The sequence below is a fragment of the Dermacentor andersoni genome, chromosome 2 (assembly GCF_023375885.2).
Source record: "Dermacentor andersoni chromosome 2, qqDerAnde1_hic_scaffold, whole genome shotgun sequence".
Lineage (NCBI taxonomy): Eukaryota > Metazoa > Arthropoda > Arachnida > Ixodida > Ixodidae > Dermacentor > Dermacentor andersoni.
In genome coordinates this window covers 97687722-97709431 of record NC_092815.1, presented here as the reverse complement: position 1 = coordinate 97709431, position 21710 = coordinate 97687722, and the positions used below count along the sequence as shown (strand labels likewise).

General features: G+C 46.7%; 1 protein-coding gene and 1 pseudogene across 5 annotated transcripts in view; both read right to left on the bottom strand.

The window, feature by feature from the left end:
• Positions 1-21710, bottom strand: part of LOC126541591 (calcitonin gene-related peptide type 1 receptor-like) — a 375314-nt gene that overhangs the window by 188028 nt on the left and 165576 nt on the right. The gene's annotated exons all lie outside the window — the stretch shown is intronic.
• On the bottom strand, positions 10413-10592 carry LOC126542124 (U2 spliceosomal RNA; annotated as a pseudogene).

Genomic DNA, 21710 nt, shown 5'->3' with positions numbered 1-21710 from the left:
CATGAATTTTCTTTTCTGCTCACTAAACCGGAAAATAGCAAACCTTCCGAACTTCTGTATTTTCCTCCTTTTACTTTCATGAATGTGAAACTCTGTTTCATGCTTCAAGTTCACGTGCTCTGTTGGTCTCATATGACCGTGAAACAGAGTTTCCCGTTCATATGACCGAAATCAGGCCCGATAAAAGCAATCAAAAATGCAATCGCGGTTTCTCGCGGCACCTCCTCACCGAATAAAAATACATTCAGCGATTAAAGACAAACTTTCAGTGATTGAAGCGAAAACATCGCTAATTCTTTGGTATCACGCGTACAACATACAGCACAACATTCGTTTCACTAAAGAAGCACAACACAAGAATCTAAAGCACGTTTTTGACGATAAGGCACTCCTGATAACAATGCGAAGCACGTAACACTGCCCGTATGCGTTTCCCGGTTAAAGATTAATGTTGCGCAAGCTGCCGCGGCGACGGCAGCTTGCGACATGGGGAGTGACGTCACTAGCCTTTCATATATAATAGAACGAGCCTAGTAACAGATTTTATTGTTGTTGCAGCACCGCTATAAGTAGGCAACGCAAAGCTAGGACTCTCGAGGAGCAGCGTGACCACGAGGAGCGGCAAAGGGAATAGAAACGGTAATACGACCAGCGGCTGCGCGCTGCCAAAATTACAATTACTCCCATTACTAGTATTGCGTGCCTCCCCCCCCCCCCCCCCCCCCCCGCCCCCTTTAGAAGTTGTAATGGTGGTTTTTAACAGCTTTGCAGGACGTCCAGTTTCGCAGAGCCGGAATGGCGAGTTAATTTTTTTCTTACCTTCACCGTGAAAAGCTGAAATCGTTCCTTTACTTTTTATTCAGTTATATCCCTCAGCTCCAGCAGGCTTTATTTCAGGGGACATAAAGCAAAATAAATCAGCAGAATTACGGCTTACGATTTCTATTCCTTAATGATCCTCGGAAAGAAAGAAAATATAAAAATATCCGCCCTGGGCAAGTACTGCTGAAATCTGACCGCGTCTACTCCTCGGACAGATATGTAACGAGATGGGCGTAAGCCCGACGGGGCCACGATTCCGGTTTCGTTATTATAATTGTATATAAGAGTTTCAAGCGAAGATTCTTCCGGCGTTCGCCAAGAGGAGCCCAGCCTGGCTTTTTCTAGATATTTGCTGCGCTGTCGTACAGGCTGTACTGGCCGAGAACATATGTTGTGCATTGGATTACATTCGCTTCAATGCTTTAATGCGCATAGAATGGAACGGACCCCACACAACGCAGGCATATTGTCCTTATGGCAGACCCATGCGCAGCTGCGTTTTGTATAACCTCTTTGAAAGCTACATGGTCTGGCCGGCTGGATCGCGTGGTCTCAACAGTTGTCGGGGGTGCGGCATTAGTTGCTACCTTACGAAAGCTAGAAACTCTGCCTGCACAAAGATCCCGTACTACTCAAGGAATCGAAGGCGGCATTGCAACAACTTTGTCCCGGTTTGCCATTAAGCAAGTTCTCGCGCAAGTCCCTGTCATTCGTGAAAGACCTCGAGAAGAAAGACTTCTCGAGAAGACCTCGAGAAGAAAGTTTCAGTGGATCTCCGCTCACATTGGCATTGCTAGAAATGGCGGAGCAGAATCTTTCGTACGCAGGACTCTCACATCCCTCGAAATTCAAAGTACCAAAAGAAAGCAATCAAGTCACCAAATCGCACACCTGGGCTCACTTTGTATCACGCTGGAGTGTGCCACATGAGCCCTGCGTAACCAGGCGGTTTCGGGTATGCGGGTTGCATGCGCGCCGCGTATACCGTCGATGCGTGTGCATTTTCCATCGCAGTTGCATACAGTTACACCAGGTAGAACGCCATGTAGTAGATGTACAGGTCGCTAGCGGTACAAGGCAGTTAAAGAGAAAAAGAAGTTTAATGAGACGTATACAAGAACGCTAGAAAAAAGTATATGTTGTGTATCTGACTTTTTTATCCCTTCTCGAGTATTATCATAAGGTCACCTTCATCAATCTTAATGGCAATTTATGTGCGAAAACAAGACAGTTGTATTGGTTCCTCTTCTGCTCCTGTGTCTTGCAAAATGTTTTTCATTTTATCTACTATTGACCGTGCCTTGCACCAGCATTTTAAGGGTGGGGGAAGGTAATGAAGATATTTAGATATCTTAATAATTTTTTAATCGTTGTAAAACAACAACCCATTGCCTCATAGTGTCCCATTGTTGAAGAAGTCTTAGCGGCCTTTTGCGGTCTCGGGAAAGGAATGGCTTTTACTCACCAGTTACCTTCCCCCAATTCTTCGCAGTTTTTAGATGTCAACATCACCTTGCAGAGGGGTCACGCCTGCCGGCGTTACTCGCCTCGGACGACAAAGGAATTGCTGCCATATGAGCCCAAGAATGTCAAGAGGGGCATAGCTATAAACTTTGCCTTGTGTCCGCTCTTGCACAATCGTGTCCTCACGCAATTCAAACAAGTTTTCAAAATCATTTGGGTCCACTGTCTCTGACCGGGTTCCCCAGCGCACTCCTTGCTGCCGTTGCCGAGTCGCTCTTCCGGAAATTCAAGACCGGCAAACACGGCAAAAGGGCTGAGCAAGTTCAGAGAACGGTGAGGCTGGAAGTCTTACCCTATGTGCACAGTGTTACCTACTACCTAAAAAAGGTTGCAGACAGATATGGGGCGCCAGTCGCATTCTCTGCGCCACGCAAACACGCCCTGCTGTGCCCACGCATACTTTCTGGCGGGAGCAAGAAACGTGATTGCAGTAAAAAGCACGCCAATCCGTACATAAAATGTGCCACGTTAGTCGTACAGTACATGAGATCCCGCTATCTTGCGACAAAGACGTATGTCGGCCAGACTGGGTGACGCGTAAATGAGCCTGCGCGGGAACGCGAGCTTTCACTATAAGATAAAGCCGGAGCGCATTTGCCTACGCTTTGCAATCCACATCAGGGCAAGCCACGACTGGACAAGACGCGGCTTCTTGGAAAAAGGCAGGAACATCACGGCACGTGAATAGTTAGAGGCTTATCACATTAAAGAATGCGGTTCGTCATGTATCAGCGATACTTCAATTCTACTCTTGCGTGCAGAAAGAGTTTTTTGATGTCCGGCTGTGACTGGGGTGTGGCGCGATTGGAGCTTTTCCGTATGTTGCACATTTGCTTGCGTATGTACAAGGTGTGTCACGTAACTTGAACCAAGGATTTAAGAGACGTGAATAACCGCAATAGAATGAAACCAACGACATATGGTTTGCCGTCATGTGGCGCTCCTTAGGATATTCGTATATTGCACCTAATTAGTTAATTAACTAAGATCTATCATGCAATTTCTTTAATATTCCCTATTGGGCCAAGTGCATGTCGTTACATTGTAGAGGGCATTTCGAAACGACCAATCCAATGTTTTGTGGCAACCTGCATCCTGCGTGGTGATTTCTGCCAACGTTATAGCCTGCAAAATACAAAATAAAACTACGCTCGTGCGCTACCGTATTGCAGCGCGATCAACCGTGCGTCAAGACTATCGCTTATCAAGGACGACGGAGCTTCCTTTCCGTGTGCCACTGTCAAAGATGCTGACGCACGGTGAACCCGACGTCTGGAGCCGCAGCCGCTCACTTCGCCACGGTCCACGCGCATGGTTCTTTCGCACGAAGCGCGGTTGAAAGAGCGCTGCAGTGCGGCAGCACATTACGGCAGTCACGTGGTTTTATTTCATATTTCGCAGGCTTTCTTTAAACGCTGGAAGAAATAGCCACGCAGCATGTAAAGTCGCGGACAGAATATTATGGACCATGAAATCTAAGAAAAAGCTGGATATCTCCGCAACCTCACAACGCAATCTGGTATTTGCATTTTGGACCTCGACTAGAATATGCTAACAACGTTGTCGTGGGCAGTTTTACTGGTTACTGCTACAGGCTGCTCGGGAATTGAACGTTTTCGGAGATCCCGTGGTCCATTTTATTCTGTACGTTGCTACCAAAAATTGGAGCGGTAGTTTTCGAATGCCATTTACAACGTAACGAAACATACTTGGACCTAAAATGAATATTAAAAAAAATTGCATAACCGATCTTGGTTGACTAATCAGGCGCAATATAATATATACCCTAAGGAGCGCAACATGACGGCAAACCATATGTTTTTGGTTTCATACAGTTGCTGTTAACCACTCTCTTAAAATTCTTGGTTCAAGTTACGTAAAACGCCCTGTATATTGGATTGTAATACAGAATAGAATAAACAGTGGAAAGTCTGGCGCTTCCCTTGTCCCCTTCTGTCCTTCCCTGTTTGCGTTAAGCGACCATAATTTTTATGGCTTACTGAGCAATACGAAACGACTAGCCTAGCAACATGTATACTTATGGCTATTCAAGATTGGACGTACCGATTCTGCTCTGTGTACTCAGTCGTGCAATGAGAAAGGAGATATCGAACAATTTTTGAGGGTCGTGCCAAAGCTACCGTGATAAAAGGGAAGCTGTACTTCAAAAAAAAAGAAAACTTAAAAAAAAGAAGAAAAATCAGCGCCCAGCACTCCGTAGAGATGGTTAACCAGCGAAACTGAAATGTACAGCGCCGGTGTTTGTCACTAGGTGAATCCCCACCGTTCATTAAACGACGGCTTGGTAGGCTGCCGGATCCTCAGTACGCACTTTCTGCTAGCGCTCGGATGCACGAACCTGTTCTTGTGCACAGGCTGCAGCATCGGCATGGCGTAGGCGAGCTCGTTCCCAGTTCTGCTTGCGGCGTTGCTGATCGAAGGCTACCTGCTTTTCAGGAGTACGTATGACGCGTGGCCTACCCATTTCGGAGACAGAGAAACTGCTGCGCACGCGCGCGGCTGCGACGGAGAGCTACGACGTCACTATAAAAAAAAAAAAGAAAGGCGCGCAATTGGCTGCGCCAGTATGCTGGCGCAGCGAATTGCGCGCCTCTCTTTATTTTAGCGCATGCGCATGGGGTCTCGCCGGAGGAGTTTTCGGCGTTCAGGTGACAGACGGACAGACGAATCGGCTAGCCATATATGGCTTCGCTGTAAAAGTCCCCAACGTTCGTGTTTTCAACACCTTGTGCTTCCGGGAGGATCTGCTGTAGCCCGCAAAAAAAGCTTGACGCCTTCTTCTCATATTTCAAAGAGACACTGAGCTGTTCCACAGATGGCGACTACCCCAGTGACAATGAAAGAGAGACCATCAGGCGGAGCAAATGCCGGCCTCGATGGCCAAGCTAAATCCGCCTGCAGCTGCCTACCTGCCTCTCTTCTTCTTGTTTTCCGTCTTTTTTTTCTCTCTCTCTCTCTCTCTTGGGAAGTGGGGAAAGGTAGCTTTGAGGTTCGTTTGTTGCAGGCGTGACAAAGTAAAAGAAAACCTTCATGAACCACCGCACAACTGAGAATGGCTGATGGAAGGCGCTGATGGAATGCCCTCAAATTTTCTCAGCATTTCAGAACGGAGATTGTGCGCTTCGTCACACGTGAAAAGATCGTGCCTTCGTTTTCACGCCAATAAACATTAACACGATACGCAGCCTCCATTAGATAAGTTCTTCTTGTTTTCTACTACGCTATGCTTTTTCCTACGTCATTCGTTCGTGTCGGCAATCTGCCGCCTGTCTTGAGTAATTTCACTTTCGAGGACACGGCCAAGGAGAGCAAAAGGCCTCCTCGCGGGTACGCCAAATCAATTTCCATAATCGAACGCAGTCGTGCAGGCACCAGGGTGGGCCAGACCGTGAGGAAAAGTGAGGCATAGCAAAAGAAATACCGATATAAATTCACTGACGTAAGCGTGACGCGCTGTAAAATGAAAACAGAATGCTAAAATTTCGTTTCTTATTGTTCCCGTTAAAGTTGTTTCCTATTTTTTTTAAATGGGACGTCATTTTAGTTTATTCAAGAGACGAAATGAGGAAAAGCTGGCGGCTGAAGTTGCTCAACAATTTCAATACCACTAAATAAGTAAACTAACGATCACTTTGCCTTACGAACGCCAATTTCACAAACTGAGTCACGTGGTAACGGATATATGGGGGGCATGCCCTGTCGCGTGCAGGTATATCTACCAAGTCTCCGTGGTCTTTGAGTCAAAGGGCCAGAGTCACGACGAAGTAATCGCCAAGGTCGAACTACGTCCTATCGTTCGGGCTTGCGTGCTAAACGGCGATCTCTTAGCAAGAGAGCGTGACACAATGCCATGAAAAGAAATGGCCTCCATGTCTTGGTATGTTGTTAGCTCGTTATGCGGCTTATCAGCGGAGGCGTAACTAATCGTGTGGATCTTGGCCGGTAGGATTTGTTTTTCGTGACATATGGAACAAGTTATAAATAATGTTTGTTCAGATCCGGCTTTATTTTCGTGGTTTAAAGGCATATTATTGCCTTCGTCATCGTCATATTGCCTTCATTCACGCTTATCACCTTTTCTTTATTTGGCTTGCATTGCCTATATCTTAGGTTTGTCCGGCGTTATTTAAGAAGAGATCTGTAACTGAGAGTCTGCCTACTAGTGCGCCTGAAATTCACGAATGAGGATGTTTCAAGTACACTTCAACGAGCCCGCTATACTTAGTACGCAGTGAAACTAGTTTGCTGTGTGTGCCACCACAATAGGGCAGCCCCAAATGAGGTTACAAACATCCTGTAATTAAATTTGATATCCAATTCATTGTTAGTATCTAGGAAGCGTTTATACAGTGATCTTGAGACAAGTTGAAGAGCAGGAAAAGGAACAATCCCGCATTTAAAGAGAGGGTGAACAAGGAAACAAAAACAAATGAATAAACAAGCGAACTAACTGATGAGAATGAAAGATAACATTTCAATGAACTTATTGGCTAGAGCATTCAATCAATCAATACACGCATTACAAAGCTAAAACATTTGTACTGCAGTTTATGGGTCTGCATGAGTCTGTGAGCTCTAGTATTTTCCCGTTCAACTGTATAAGTTTCGATTTTCATTTGGGAAACCTCAAACAAGCGTCATTTCAGTTCTCGAGCGTGACCCACATCGGTAGCACGTAACGAACATAAGGCTTACTTAGAACAGTCGTGGTTATTTTTGCCTCTGACTAAAGCCTAAATATTCACCATGCGTACTAGTGAAACCTTGATTCACGGTCCTTGATCCTTAATCCAAAGTAGACATCCAGGCATGGTCTCTCATTTGATATACATAGCGACTGCCTCTTGCAAATTAATGCTGCTTTCTGTAAGGCAAGCCCACTGCCAATTATAGATGACTTGATTTGGAAGAGAAAAGAGGCCGGGCGTACAGGTATGTTGTGCGAAGCGAATGGGGTCACGAGTGCATTGAAGGCTGTCCTGACGGCACGAAACATCCGTGACTACAGGGCTTCACATGGAACGCTCACAAAAATTGGTATGGGACAAACATGCCTTAAAGAATAAAATATTAAGCCTATTACGTACAGGAACGCCGAACGCGCATGCCAATGAGGACGGAGTCGAGTGGCACAAAAGCTAGGGCAGAAAGAAATTAAACAAACGAGGAAGAAAAAAAACTAGGCATAGCAAGCAAAATGATACACCTGGCCAAACATTGGAAACGCGGCACAGAAAGGGTACGTAAGCCTCTGCGCAAAAGGTGCGCACCACGAAAAGAGCATAGGAAGCTTTGTTCTTCAGACGCAAACAGTCTTTGTCATGCGGGAATCCCAGATTTCGAGTGCCCATTGAAGAGGTTTTGCTCTCCGATAGCTTATGCCAGCTTCGTCATGTATCCTTTGTTCCGCCGACGTCAAAGGTCTCTGGGTCTATTTTCGTCTCTAACGCGTCTTGATACGAAGGGTGTAGCGTAAGCGCAGTGGCAAGAAACTGCAGTGTCGAAGTGTACATAAATATCGACAAAATATGTTCGGAATAGTAACTAACTCAATGTGACCAATGCCAGTTGTGTTCAAGTCACCATTGAATCCTCCTTGCTTTTACTAAAGCGCTCCTGTAATATGTATTTTATGACACGTACAGCACCGTGACCTAGTGAGGTGGATGGTTGGAAGCTCTCAGGACAAAAATAAAGTTTGTGCTGTATACTTCGGCAGAAGAAATCGAAGCACCTAGCATTGACTGATATTTCTTGCCTGAAAGCGGTAGCATTATCACTTGCAGAATCTGATCATTCTTCAAGGGATAAATGTGAGCCCCTAAAATTCTTTTAGCCTGGTAGAAGTGCTTTAATTCGAGGTAATATCAGCTCTCTGAAAGCGAAAGGTGGATGCGGTATTGCACCGAAGAACCGAGGTCCTATTGCGCAAGTTGGCGCGAAGAAAAAGCGTTGATTGATGGCGAAAGCAGCAGCGAGGTGATGAGAGGTGCCGTGATGGGTAAGGGCTTGGAATTAATTTTAAGCACCGGAATTCTGCGACGTGCATCCAAAGGGTGGTCCACGAGCATTTCTTCATTACGTTCCTGTAGAAATGTGGTCGGCGCAGCCGGAAATCGAGCCCAGGACCTCAAGCTCAGGAACAGATCTCAGAAGCCCCACTGTTGAAGCGAAGAAACCGAAGCTCACCAATGGAGTCAGTGAACTTAACATACCACACATCTTTAATATGTCGTTTGCGTCCTATGTGCCTAAACGTAGAGGCTCCCTTTTCTTAATTTAACTTGACGTCCAGAATTTAGAACGTTATGACGAAAAGCAAGCAAGAAAGAAAGAAGTAACATACAAAAGCACTGATAAAGCAAAATACTCGTCGTTTGTGAAAATGTCTTATGGGCAGCAGCGTGAAAAATGTTGTTCACATTTGGATGAACGGTACGCAGAGACCAAAAGAAGAAAGACCAGGAAAAATGAAGGCATCGCTTGATGGACGACTAAAAAGATAAATGAACAAGCCAAGATTGTGACCGCATGGTACCGAGAAATCTCAATCTTCCTGACCACTCGCAGTGCATGGCGTGTGTGTGGGTACACGGATTGGTATATTTATTTGTGCGGGCATACGGCACAGCTTCCCTTCGATGCTTCCATTCCTAGCGCCTGCACTTAAGACGTGAATCTACCCGGAAAAGGCCTGTGCGTGAACCCCCACTGAATAGTCTTTATTTATTTTTTCTACAGCGCAGACACAGACCTCATATCCTGGAAAATCGCGCTCAGTTTTGTTTGGGCTGGGCCACCATTCCTCTGTTTTTTATACCTTGGCAGTTTTGAAGACCCCACGTTCTTTCAAGCTTCGGAAGAAGGGCGGCAACTGCTTTGGCCATGGTCAAGGATACGTGTCAGGAGAACATTTAGTATATTATGTTTTTTGGCGTGTTCAAACGGCCTTGCTCTACCCGCTCTACGTGTAGCGCTTGCGTTAAACGGTGATAATTTACAATGCTGATCGCAGCTCCGGTAGGAGCCTTTTGAATGAATCAATAAATTTCTTCCAGACGCAGATAATACTGTCAGTTTTAGGTCTTACACGTAGTGAGAGGAAGCCAGATGAAGTAAAACAAAAGGAAACTAGGTTCTCCTTGATCCGTATAGTGTTGCCGTCACTCTCTCAAGTTTTCTGTTGCTTTCGTAGTGCCCTCACGAGCCACTCTTTGAATGAGGCAGAAATAACAGCGGTACTATTTTGGTTGAATCAAAGCAGTCAAAGGTCTCTTCTTAGTTCGCTGCTCCGATACAAGAGAGACCCAGCATGATACTGGCAATACCGTTCGCGTAGCTCTCGCGACGTTGTCTAGATTGGATCGACCAAGACGGTCGCAATCTGGGACAACTGTGTATGCAAGCGGGTGCTTTGCCTGTGCTCTGTTGTGAAAGAGGACAAAGAAGCTTTTGCGAGTGATTTAAGGGGAAATTGTCGCAAAAACGTAAGTACGGTGCATGTGTGTAGTTGGTAGAACACATTTAGACTTACAACGCGAGTAGAACGTGGACACCACAAAAAGAAGGGACCGACACTGCGCTGACCTTCGACGGGTTTATTATTTTCGAAACAGGATCATCTTTTTTTTTACAATTCACATGAAAACTACAAGAAGGTGTAACAATCGAAAGGAAAACAAAGCATTACAAATGAAAATGCTGTCATAACGTAGCCTGCTTATCATATTGAATTTTGGTGCTTTTCCTACACATTTTGTCCATATCGCATTTGTAATGCTTATTCTTCTGCCAATTGTGGCGCGTTCTTGCAATTTTCCCGTAAGTCGTATAAAAGCATCTGCTTCGAAAAGAACGACACGCGTGAAAATCAGCGCCGTGTTTGACCCTTCTTTTCTCTGATGCCCACGTTTTGCTCTCGCGCTGTTAGTCTAAATTGTCACGTGTTCTTTTAATTACACGTTTTACAGCGAAGCTGTATATGGCTAGCTTCTTGAAAAAAATGGTTTGCATCTACGGAACCATGTAGATCGAGAATTTTCCCCCGTACATGGGCCGATCCCGAAGATAGTGCAATACCGGGCCGATCCGCGCTGGAGGTGAAGCAGGCTTTAAGCACTCCGTCAACTTGCAAAAATAAGTTTAATATCTTAGGTCCAAATACAATCCGTATCAGGTATTAAGCTGGTAAGAACAGAAACTAAACTTGGACCCGCGTCGGCCATGTCTACGTTCGCACCGCTCTCTTTTTGTCGGCGTTCCAAGTGCCTACGTATCTCCTTTCCTTTCATTCCGCTCTCCCGTGGTGACGGTCCGGTAAGCGCGCTGCCCGCGCCAGAACCGCGAGGTGGAAAGAAATGCGAACCGTTCCTGTGGACCCCGCAAACTTGGAACGTTTCACTGGAGCAACGGCCAGGTTTCAGAGGGAGGTTGTGGGAAACCAATTTGGTGTGGCCTGCGATCGTACGTCGACCAACGCACGATCGCCTTGGATACGGTGGATCAGTGCGTCTCCTCGGAGTGCGGTGAGGTGCGTGTCTGTTCTACGCGCCGGGATTCGTTAGTGAAAGATGTCGTGCCGCGTTTTGCAACAATACATGGGTATGTATGCTCCCTGATGCCTCATCATATTCCGAGGCTCAAAATCGTGGAGGAGCGGCTAGTCGCACCTCGCTTTCCATTTATGGGCATACGGCGTTTGACACACGGCAGTGGACATTTCGCCGTTAAGAGGCCCACATGCACAACTTCGCTGGTCATCCACCTGCACAGAGTGGAATGGCACTGCTTTTTTTTTTTTTAAATTTAGCTGTACTTCGTCCTCAAGAAAGTCTTATTTTTCAAAATTTTTATATTTAGATGTTCATTCACTGTCTGATTTGCATGGCCAATCCCCGTCGTGGGTATGTGCCATGTTGAAAAGGAATCAACATCAAACCACCATTAAACGGACATTCATGACTGAACACATTGTATGGAAAAGATGGAAAATAAATGCAGTCATCAATGAAAGTTAATTAAATTGTGGGGTTTTCTTTGCCAGAACCACTATCTGGTCCTGAGGCAGGCCGCAGTGGGGAACTTCAAGTTATATTTGACCAGTCCTTCTGTCTTCGTACACGAGCGTTCTTGCATTTCGCCGCCATCTAAATGCGGCGCTCGGCGCTGGGATTGCGCCCGTTGCCTCGGGCTCAGAGGCACAATGCCGTAGCCACGGGACAATTGCGGCGGGTAGCGTTCTTCAAGTAGCATCCTTGCACAAGTTTACGTCTACAAAGACCGTATAGCTTTGAAACTCGGAGAGTTACATTGAATCTAAAAAAAAAATATTGCTAGACAGGAGCTGCCGACAAACTATACTCAGAACGGTGAAGGTTTTCTTATACTAGGTAAAATAAAACAAAATGTGACGCTGCGAAATTATCCTATAGCCAATGGAGGTTCTTTTGTTTTCTTTCTTTTTTTTTTCGAAGTGGAACGTATTTCCCTTCGACATTTCACAATGTCTTCAATATTAGAATGCCACCATAATATACCCCGGGGGTAGGACATGCTGAAAGCCGACAGGCAAACAACAAAGAGAATCGTTCCGCTTTTGTTTGTCCCAGGACGCCCAGCCTTCTATGTGGGTCCTTCAGTAGCATTGTTCTCGTAGGCCCCCAAGGAACCGTTAAAGCTCACAGCGATGGGAAGGAGACAATAAATAGCGTGTAGAGGACAACTAGCACAAGCTATATAATTGGCTCTTTTACTATTGAAAATTTAAAGAAAACGGTGCGTTAAAGGGAAGAGAACAAGGCAAAGAATTCGGAGTGCATGCTTTAGGCGCCACGAAGAATATAAAAGAAGAGACAATGGCTCGTTTCTCATAAGTTCTGACCAGCCGCGGTATCTCAGTGACGTTGCGCTGCTGAATACGAGGTAGCGGGTTCGATCCCTCCCGCGGCGGCCTCATTCGGATGCGGGCGGAATGCAAAAAAACGCTCGTGCACCACGCATATATAGTACACGTTGGAAAACCCAAGGTGGTCAAAAGTGACCACCTTGGTCAAAAGTGACCAAGAATACTCCACTGCGGCGTGCCTCACATTCAGATTGCGGTATTTAGCGGGTGAAACTCAATAATTTATTTAACATTTGATTCCCTTGTTCCATTTGGCACCCGACGGCAGCACGATAAATAAATTAGCCGAAATTTCAGTTCACCTAATGACTCTGTCCTGGCACACCTGTAATAAAGTACTCGCAGCTCTGTCAGAGGGTGCAACACAGGACGGCATGCGGACTTTTAAAACTGCAATAGTGCTCATTCAGCTGTCTGTTCCCATCATCGTACAAGGTCATCGACGCGTAGTCTTGTGACGAAATTATTAAGTTCTTTTGTTGCCAGGTGTGCCGGTCGGTTTGAATCCCGAAGAAAATATAACCGAAAATGCCAATATTCCCCAATCTAAAAATCAACGTGCTCACCCTTTCCGGGAGAATAAATTGCGGTACAGACTTGCACATTATGCCACAAACGCATGATCTGCGACGTGTTCGAATTGGAATATAGAATGCTGAAGCTCTCGCATCATGAGCCAGTGCCACAGGCTTTGTTGATGTACGGACCACGCAGAGCCGTTCACCGTCTCATTGCTTCCTACGACGTCGTGGTCCAGTCGCCACAGCAGTGTGATGTGCGCAATTTTGAGCAGGGTGGCAATGAAGAGCGTTGTTTGAAACGCTAGCTCGCCGTGGGATTCACGATGCAGTACTGCTTGCAGGGTCGTCTACACGTAAGATACTGCAGCAGACTGTGGCAACACTTATGGAGAGCAGAAGCAAAGAATATTGTACACGTTGTTATTTTTAATCACCTGTGCACGATTGATTAACAGTTAACTTGGCAAACTTTTCATATCGCGAGACATTCTATAGGCAAGTACACCGCAGAAAGCTGCAGAAGACGTGCGAAATCAAAACACAATTGTCTAATATGTCCTGGCGAAAATAGTTAGTTGTTGATAATTTCAACCAAGCATAGCGCTCGTACGCAAAAATGCAGTAGATATTTAATTGTAAAGTGCATGGCACATGTTCGTAATATAAGCATAAACGTGAGCTCCTTATCTCAGAAAATGAAACATAAAGAATTTTGTCTTGGTCTCCTTCTGTCGTCCTGAGGGCTCTTTCGTGCTCTACCTCAAGTTATGGAGCCCCAAATAGCCCAGCAGTCTGTTCTTTTGAGATTATCAAATAATCGTGTCAACATTCTTTCTGCTCGAATTGTTCAACCTATGACATAACACGTGGTTCTCTTTATTGCCACCTACTGAAACAGTCATTTCTGGCATGTCTGTAATAATTTCTTTTCTAATTTTCTGGAGCTTGTACTGGGCAAAAAATATCGTACAAAATAAGCTTTGTCTCTCACAGGGATAGCTCTCTGAGGTTATACTATTACAGCCGTGAAGCCTGTGGCTTCAAATATTTAGGAATTATCTTTACAGACCACTGCTGCACGATAAATTCCCGTCATTTGCTAAATCGGGATTGGATTTTCTTCCGGCAGCTGACATTTCGACCGTTCCGACGCTGACAATGGCTTGTTCGTCAAAGCTTGCCAGTTTAAGTCGTGGCGGCTAAGTTATGAATTGGCTTGAAACGTTCTCTGCCCACAAACGAGTACAACCATCAGTGGTGACAACGAGGGAGCAAGGAACTATCACATTTTTCTTGAGCGTATTGTTATAATCTGGCTCGGCTAAACTAGAACAAGAACCCGTACGAGGGCGAGAAGTGTGTTGGCAGGTACAAACATTGCAGTCTGAGGGGGCAAACACACATCTTGCGACACGGAGGGAACGTCCGCGGCATCACTGGTGTTATCTGTCAATGAAGTTCGCGCGTCGCGGCGAAGAGAAATCACGCCAGTGCCACAATCCAAAGCCCCCTGCATTCACGCAAGAAATCAATTCTTAAAATAATGTAATGCGTTGAGCGTGGAAGCACAGTAAATTCACTTCGAAATGTCTGGTTTCCTATCATAACTGGAACAGAACCGACCCTGAGTGGGCATAAAATTTCCCCGACAACTCCGTGAAAGGTAGCGTTCCGATCCCAACAAAACATACCTTTTTGTCCAAGACGACTTTTGAATGACAGGATCATAACAGAAACTGCAGCCCCGGTACCTATTGAAGCAAAAGCACTCACGTTGTCAACTGAAACACACACTTTGTTTTTAAACATTATTGCGCAGAGGGTCTTGATGAAGATGAATATATTGCGGCTTCACCCCCGTCGGTCGCACCAGCTAGTTTCCCAGCGGCGGCGGTGACAACGAGCGACGACGAGGTGACGGAGAGCGCCGTTGTCGTGTCGGTGGTGGTGTGAGGCTGTGCTCAGAAACAGGGAGTCACTGTGGTTCGCACGTCCCTGCTGCAGCCATTGGAAGAAAACGGGATGTGGCCAGGGGCGCTATAACGTAAAACTATTAGAAACTTTTCTATTCCCTTTCTGCAATCGGCCTTCCACGATTGGGGAAAAGCTTTTTTCTATACCCCCTCCCCCCCCCCCCCCCCACCCCCACTTCACCTGTTTATCACCCGGCGTCACGAAAACCGCGATCGCTCCCCATCTGATATGACATGTACACGCTGATTATGCATGATTTGACCGAACAAAAGAACAATAGTTATTTGTGATTCGACGCCTTTTCGCGATTAGCCCTCGGCTGTTGGTAGAACGTTTTCGGGCTGCACCCACTTTACATGCGTGTCACGCGACGTCACGAAACAGCAAAAACTCACTGAGTCAAATTGACGTGTACGCGTTAAAGGTGCATTAATATGTCGAACAAAACAAATTTCTGAATAGCCGCAGGTTGCCTCGTTCCGAAAGGAATAAACGATGGCTGCCGCCGATCGCTCAGGCACTGGCTACTCGCACCTGCCGGAGAGCATGAGTTTATTTTCGTACAATAAATCTTTTTGCGTGGCTGTGTGATGTTTTCGAGCACTTTCGGCACGTTTACGGCCTCGCTCTGCCAACTCTTCTTTGCTGAGGATATGTTTTAGCGTCATTCTTAAGCTCCCGTAGCATGCCACCGCGATTCTCGGCAAGCCACCGCAAGCTAAGTAAGGGAAAGCGGACCAATCGCAGACGCCGGCGCCCCCCTCTTAATCCAGATATCGATTTTCAGCGCAGTGGCTCGGCCCCATGGGATCCTATTCCACTTGAGCGTGCTCCTCGCCTCTTCTCAGCCAATTAGATAACACAAGCCGCCCAGGGTAGGCAATGTTATTCGTTTTTCAAGCAAGCAAAAGTGACCTCCTATGAACGAGGAGAGCGTTTGATTGATCTGTTCAGACAACCCTGAGGATGACCGTCCGATGCTTGCGTCGGCGGTTACGCAAATTTGACGTCAGGAGATTGGAATAAAAACATGTTGGAATAGTTCTACATTATAGGGCCCCAGGGCTCCTCAGCGGGCACATGGGGTGTATAGGCAATAAACGGTGGAGCACGCTGCTGGCGGCGGTGGCTTGTCACGGGTGACACCGGTGACTTGGGTGTCGCGGGTAGAAAAGAATTCGCAGGCTGGTTGTAGGAGGGAGAGGCCCGCGGGACAAATCGCTGTGGTGCATCTAAGTTGCCGGCGTCCCAGGCTTGTTGGTTGCGGTCGCAAGTTGCTGCTTTCCGGACGATCAGCATAGCCGCTGTGAGGCTCTCGGTAACTCTCACGTCCCCAGGTGGCCGGTGGCGCATGAAAGCGATCCTCAAATGCACGCTGATGGCACACATGAGCGTCGTCAACAACTTTAAGGCGTTCAAACTGTTCTTGAACCACTTGCCGAATCACGGAGGAGATGTCGTCATCGGCTGGGACGGACACACTTGCAATAGGTGTGACACTGTCCAAGCGTCCGAACTTTGGTCCAGTCCTTCTCATTTTCAGCGCTTCGAACGCCGGGAAGTATTTCTTGAAATCAGACGGAGTACTAAGATTTTCATTCGTTATAAGAAAATTATAAGTATCCTCAGCGATTCCTTTGTCTTTGATACTTTGTCTTCGTCTGTGATGCTGGCGCTGAAGATTCCGCATAATTTCAACACCGCCTCTGTGTACGTTGTACAAGTTTCGCCAGGTGACTGAGCTCGTTGGTAAAGCGTCTGCTTAGCCTTCTTTTTCTTAGAGATCGGGTCCCCGAAGCATTAGGTGAATTATTCTGCAATATTATCCCACCTTGTCAGAACATTCTCGTGGTTTTCAAACCACAGGAGCGCGGTCCCAGCGAGAAAAAAAGAAAAAAAAACACGCTATCAAGCTGTTTCGCAGTGCTCCAGTGCTTGTGGCGACTCACTCGTTTGCAGTATTTCATCCAGTCGTCGACGTCTTCGTTCGCCTTCCCCGAAAAGGTAGGTGGCCTCGCAGTGGTGTCCGGTAGCCAGCCTGCCGTGCGTGATTGCTGTCTGGTTCGCCGCCGGTGGGGTCGTCATTGCCTTCTCCGGAATCGGCCATGTCCGCTGCTGCTGTTTGCAAACGGGCCTAGTGTCTACTCCATTGGACAGTCGGCAGAGCTGGGTCGTCCAGGATCGTCCAAGATTTACCCCGCACCTCCACCAAAGATGTTACGAAAGATGTTTATTTACAGGGTGAAACGAGGTCCAGGAGGAAGCCACAGGGAGACCCACCTGGCGCAGAGTACAGTGGAGCCAACGCGCGCACACCCTACTTCCTCTTTCTCTGCCTCAGTCACGCAGTGCTGCTACCGTATTTGCCGACAATATACGCGACGCAAGGAGAGACAGCAGCCACATGAAGAAACTTCGACGTCCCCTACAATGTTTGGATCACTGCCTCAACTCACACGGCATTTGTCGACAGAGATATTTCTTGTAAGAGTAACTAAATTTCGATTAAGTCTACAATCAGATATATCGCGCTCTTTTCTTTTGCCGTAGACGCACTTTAATCAGCGACCCAAACAACATACACAATATAATTAGCGGTTGCAAACTTTACTAGGACGGAAAGAAAAATAAAGACAATTCTTCCACTATTGCTGACGGAACGCCGCACGCCGAAAGAACCGTCAAGGATCGTATTACATATGGTCCTCTGTACCCTGCAGTCTGAAGTGAACTCAAGTCACGCCGTGTAAGCAGAGCCTCTTTTACACACTTGACTCACTGCTCGAAATCCATGCTTTTTTTTTTACTTATGCTTGAGCGACTGAAAAGAACTCGAAAAAAAAAGAAAAAAAGATGCGCACACAAATGCGGACAACACCAAACAGGCTGTTAGCGGAGCGACACTAATACCTACCCTTCACTCTGAAAGTTTCAAACTTATTTCGTTAGTTTTGGAATCGGAGTCCATACAGCTCATGCTAAGCAATGTACTCGAGCACATTCCTAGCCGACGAAGTCGCCAGATCTACACATGAAGATGGTCAACGTGTCTTGATTCCGCTTTCGCGAACAGACGCTGTGGCTGGGCTGCTATTGGTGTCCCGTGAATGTGCTTTGCCCCTGCGGGACTCGAACGTCTTCACCATGTGTCATTTGCGTTCGTTGTCTCCGGACATACGCATGCACCTATCGCCTGGGTTACCACGGCGTGAACAGACCATGCTGCACCGTCTGTGGCTAGCCGTTGCATTTACGAACTCATATGCTTTCCTTATTGGAATGGCCAACAGCCCCACGTGCGACACATGCAACAGCGATGAGACGCTGGCACACATTATCTGTGTCTGCCCGTGATACGGTGCCCAGAGACAAGTGATGTGCAGAGTACTGGACCAGTTGGACAATCGTCCACTATCAGAACTCAAAGCTTTAGGTCAGTACTCCCAAAGAACATCCGTGCTGAAGACCTTACTCGCGTTATTAAGGTTCTTGCGGTCTACTGGGCTCCACGATAGACTTTAAGAACGCCACCCTCTACTGCTCTATAGTGTGCGTGGTTTGTTCATGCTCGTCTCTCTTTCTTTCTATCTCCCTCTTTCACTCTCTTTGTCTTTTTATACCCCTTAACCCTTCCACCCGTGCAGAGTAGCCAACCGCAATTACTTCTGGTTAACCTCCCTGCCTTTCTATGCATCCTTCTCTCTCTCTCTTACTCTCTTGCACAAGGGCGTGAATATTTTCGGATAATGTTATTGCTGTACTCATGGAACTAGGGAAGCGTTCTGACACGGCTGCAACGAGTGTCCATGCAAATTAGACCTACAGTGCGTCCCACTGTTTACGCTCCGAAGCAATGGTGTTATTCTTCCAAATCATAACAAGACGTTCGCAGCCAGCTGTTCTTGCGAAACAACTGGATGATCCCCAGAGTTGCTTTGGCAACGGGGCCACGAACAATGCAACTGTATCTGTGGAATGCATCGTCAACTATGAGCTGTTTCCCCCTGACTCATTTCGCTGCTCGTTGCCTCTGAATGCAACGGGAGCCTTGCTTGCACAGTATTTTTTTCATGCATTTCTGATGAGTTAGCTCTCCAGCACTTTATTAGGTGCCTATGCCTCATTTAGGTCTCGATATATCAGTTACATCTCTTGTCACCATTGGCAGGTTTTTGATAGCGCCACGTCATAGTTTCCTCTTTACCCATGCAGAGTAGAAGTCAGTACAAATGTTGTTTGAGGACAAGACATACAAATGCGTGGGTTGGACGGATTCGTCTAAAGAATTGAGGCGTGACACTTATTACGGGAGACAGGAAACAGAGACCACAAACAGAGAGATCAAACGCGAAGAAAGCTTCGCGTTCAAGCTTTCTTCGTGTTCCTTTTGCTTGTGTTGTCTGCTTCCCGTAGCGCGCAATGAGTATCGCTCCTTAATAATGAACCAACTAGACCCGCAAAATGTTCTCATCATTTAATGACTTACCGTTTTGTAGCACACGATAACGTCAAATATTGGTGCGGCAGAGAAAATTTACTAGGAAATCTCTGAGTGTGCGACATTTAAGGTGGTTGACACGCCCAGAAAACGTGGTGGTCGCGGAGCCATTATCGCACGCTGTTTTGGAAAAGCGAGGGAAACGCAGGCAACAGAAAAAAAGAGAAAAATCTTCGCATGCGAACAAAGGCAGGCAAGCTGTTCAACGGCGTTCTCGCATCATTCGGAAGTACTATATTACGTTTCATACATCAGGTGCAGCACTGTGGAAGCTACGCAAATAGTCCAGTCTCCAAATTTTATCACTCCGCGTGTTCCATCTATGCTTCGCTGGGTGCCAGCGGCGTTTGCTCGCGCCAGCATGCACGTGCATGGGGCTGCCGCGACGGGATGGAAATAAAAAAAACAACAACAACGAAAAGCAAATTGATGTAAAAGAACGCGTTATCAGCCAAATAAGCGCATGCTGTGTCTGCTTATAAGGGTGAATTCTTATTTTCATTCAGAACTGACCTTATATAAAGAACATTTTCACAAAAAGTGGTCAAAAGACACCGAACTATTTCTAAGCGCGAACGCAGCCACTGCAAAAAGTAGCTCTAGCCTCCACAGCGTTGCCCCTGATGTATGAAACGGAGTATAGGGGTCTCATTTGCACTGCCGAAAATATACCCAAGTCATTGCGAAAGTTTCGCTATATGCAGTGGTATTCCTTCACTATACCCGTGTTTTGAAACCCTTCACTCAATCGGATCTTACTACTTATATATGTTCTCCGCTATAGTACACAACGCGTGTTCCTGCATGCTGCACACCGGCTTAACAACCACGCCGGCGTCCGGCTGCGCGTTCTTACAATCCGGTCATACGATCGCTTCGAGGCTGCCATACGGGCTCCTTTGATGGCTGATCTCCGTGATGGCTCATCAGTGACACTCTGTTCGAGGCCGCATAGGGATTGCAGTTATGGTTTCGTTGTTGGCTGTTCTTATACGCCGTTCCATGCTTAGCAGTCAACGTTGTGGAGGCTAGAGACACTTCTTGCAGTGGTTTCGTTCGCAATTGATATAGTTCGATGTTCTTTGACCGCAGTTGTGCGCAACTGTTCTTTTTTAAATTCAAAATCGAGAATGGGGCTGACAGATGGAGTAGCACGCTGTGGTAAAAAGGTTATAATCAGGGATAAGAGCGGGAGAGCGGGAAGTATAGGCTCAGTATTGAATGAAACATGTTTTAACCCTTAGCAACAAACACACCGTGGTATGCGGCTGCTAATGCGTTGCTTTAGATCGCGTTTATTTTTGTTGTTCTTTTCGGGTTGTTTATCTGCAAGCCGTCGCAAGTAGCTTCACACGCATGCTCGCGCGAGCGAGCGCTGTTGGCGTGCAGCGAAGCATGTCCGGAACGCCCAGCGAAGCATAGACGGAACACGCGTAGTGATAGCTTATCTTGACCGAACTTCTTCCGTAGCTTCCACAGCGGTGACTGCTATGCATAGAACGGGGTATAGCAATGATACATCACTAGCGGCCTGGTAGTGGCCACCTACACAGCCTGCGTTGGTGGATGTTCTCTGGCTAACACTCGGTAACAGCCATGCCGCCACACATGGCCGCCAACTGACAAAGACTATTTGTGGCGCTGCATAGTCAGTTTCGCTGTAAGCTTTGCCGCTCGCTTATCCGCATTAGGGAAACGTGCTGGGTTTTCCATGAAGCACGCTGAACAAATGCAGCTAACAAGGCAGGGGTTCCAGGGCCGCTATTTTGTAGCGATGCCTTATGCCTTATTCTATGCTATTCTTATCATCCACCGCACACGGCCGCCTGATCGCGTTGATAATGTGGGCAGACCGTCGCTCTGACCAGTGGCCAAGCGCGAAAAGCCTGAAAAAGCATAGAATCGAAAAAGGCATCGCTACAAAATACCGGCCCAGGTTTCCATGGTCAGAGGAACGAGCAAGCAATAACGTGTCGCCGAGCTCTTCAGCATGTTTATGTCGCCTCCATATCCCCCGCACAGGCTACGCGAGTTGTTCAAGCAACAACAACGAAAAGGAAAATATAAAACGATGGCAACCTAGCTCAAGCACAAGCTTAGCGAATAATAATATTAGTGAAAACAGCATGGCGCTTTTTTTCCCCTCCCGTCTATGAACTTGAGCAACGTGTGAAACAGGTTGATCGATTGTAAGAGGGCGGACTTCATTAGGCCAACAAGATCCAGTAGAGCCTTTTAAACACCCGATATTTCAAGGATCTTACACTCAGAAGCGACGTATACCAACAAACCGTGAATATTCGTTCTAGTTTCGCCAAACTTACCGACAGCCGCCGCTGAACAAAATTTTCTTCTCAGAATCGTTTATTGCGCAAACACCATCGACTGACTATACAGGCTGTTTCACGTAACTTGTGCCAGTGATTTAAAAAAAGTAGTTAGCCGC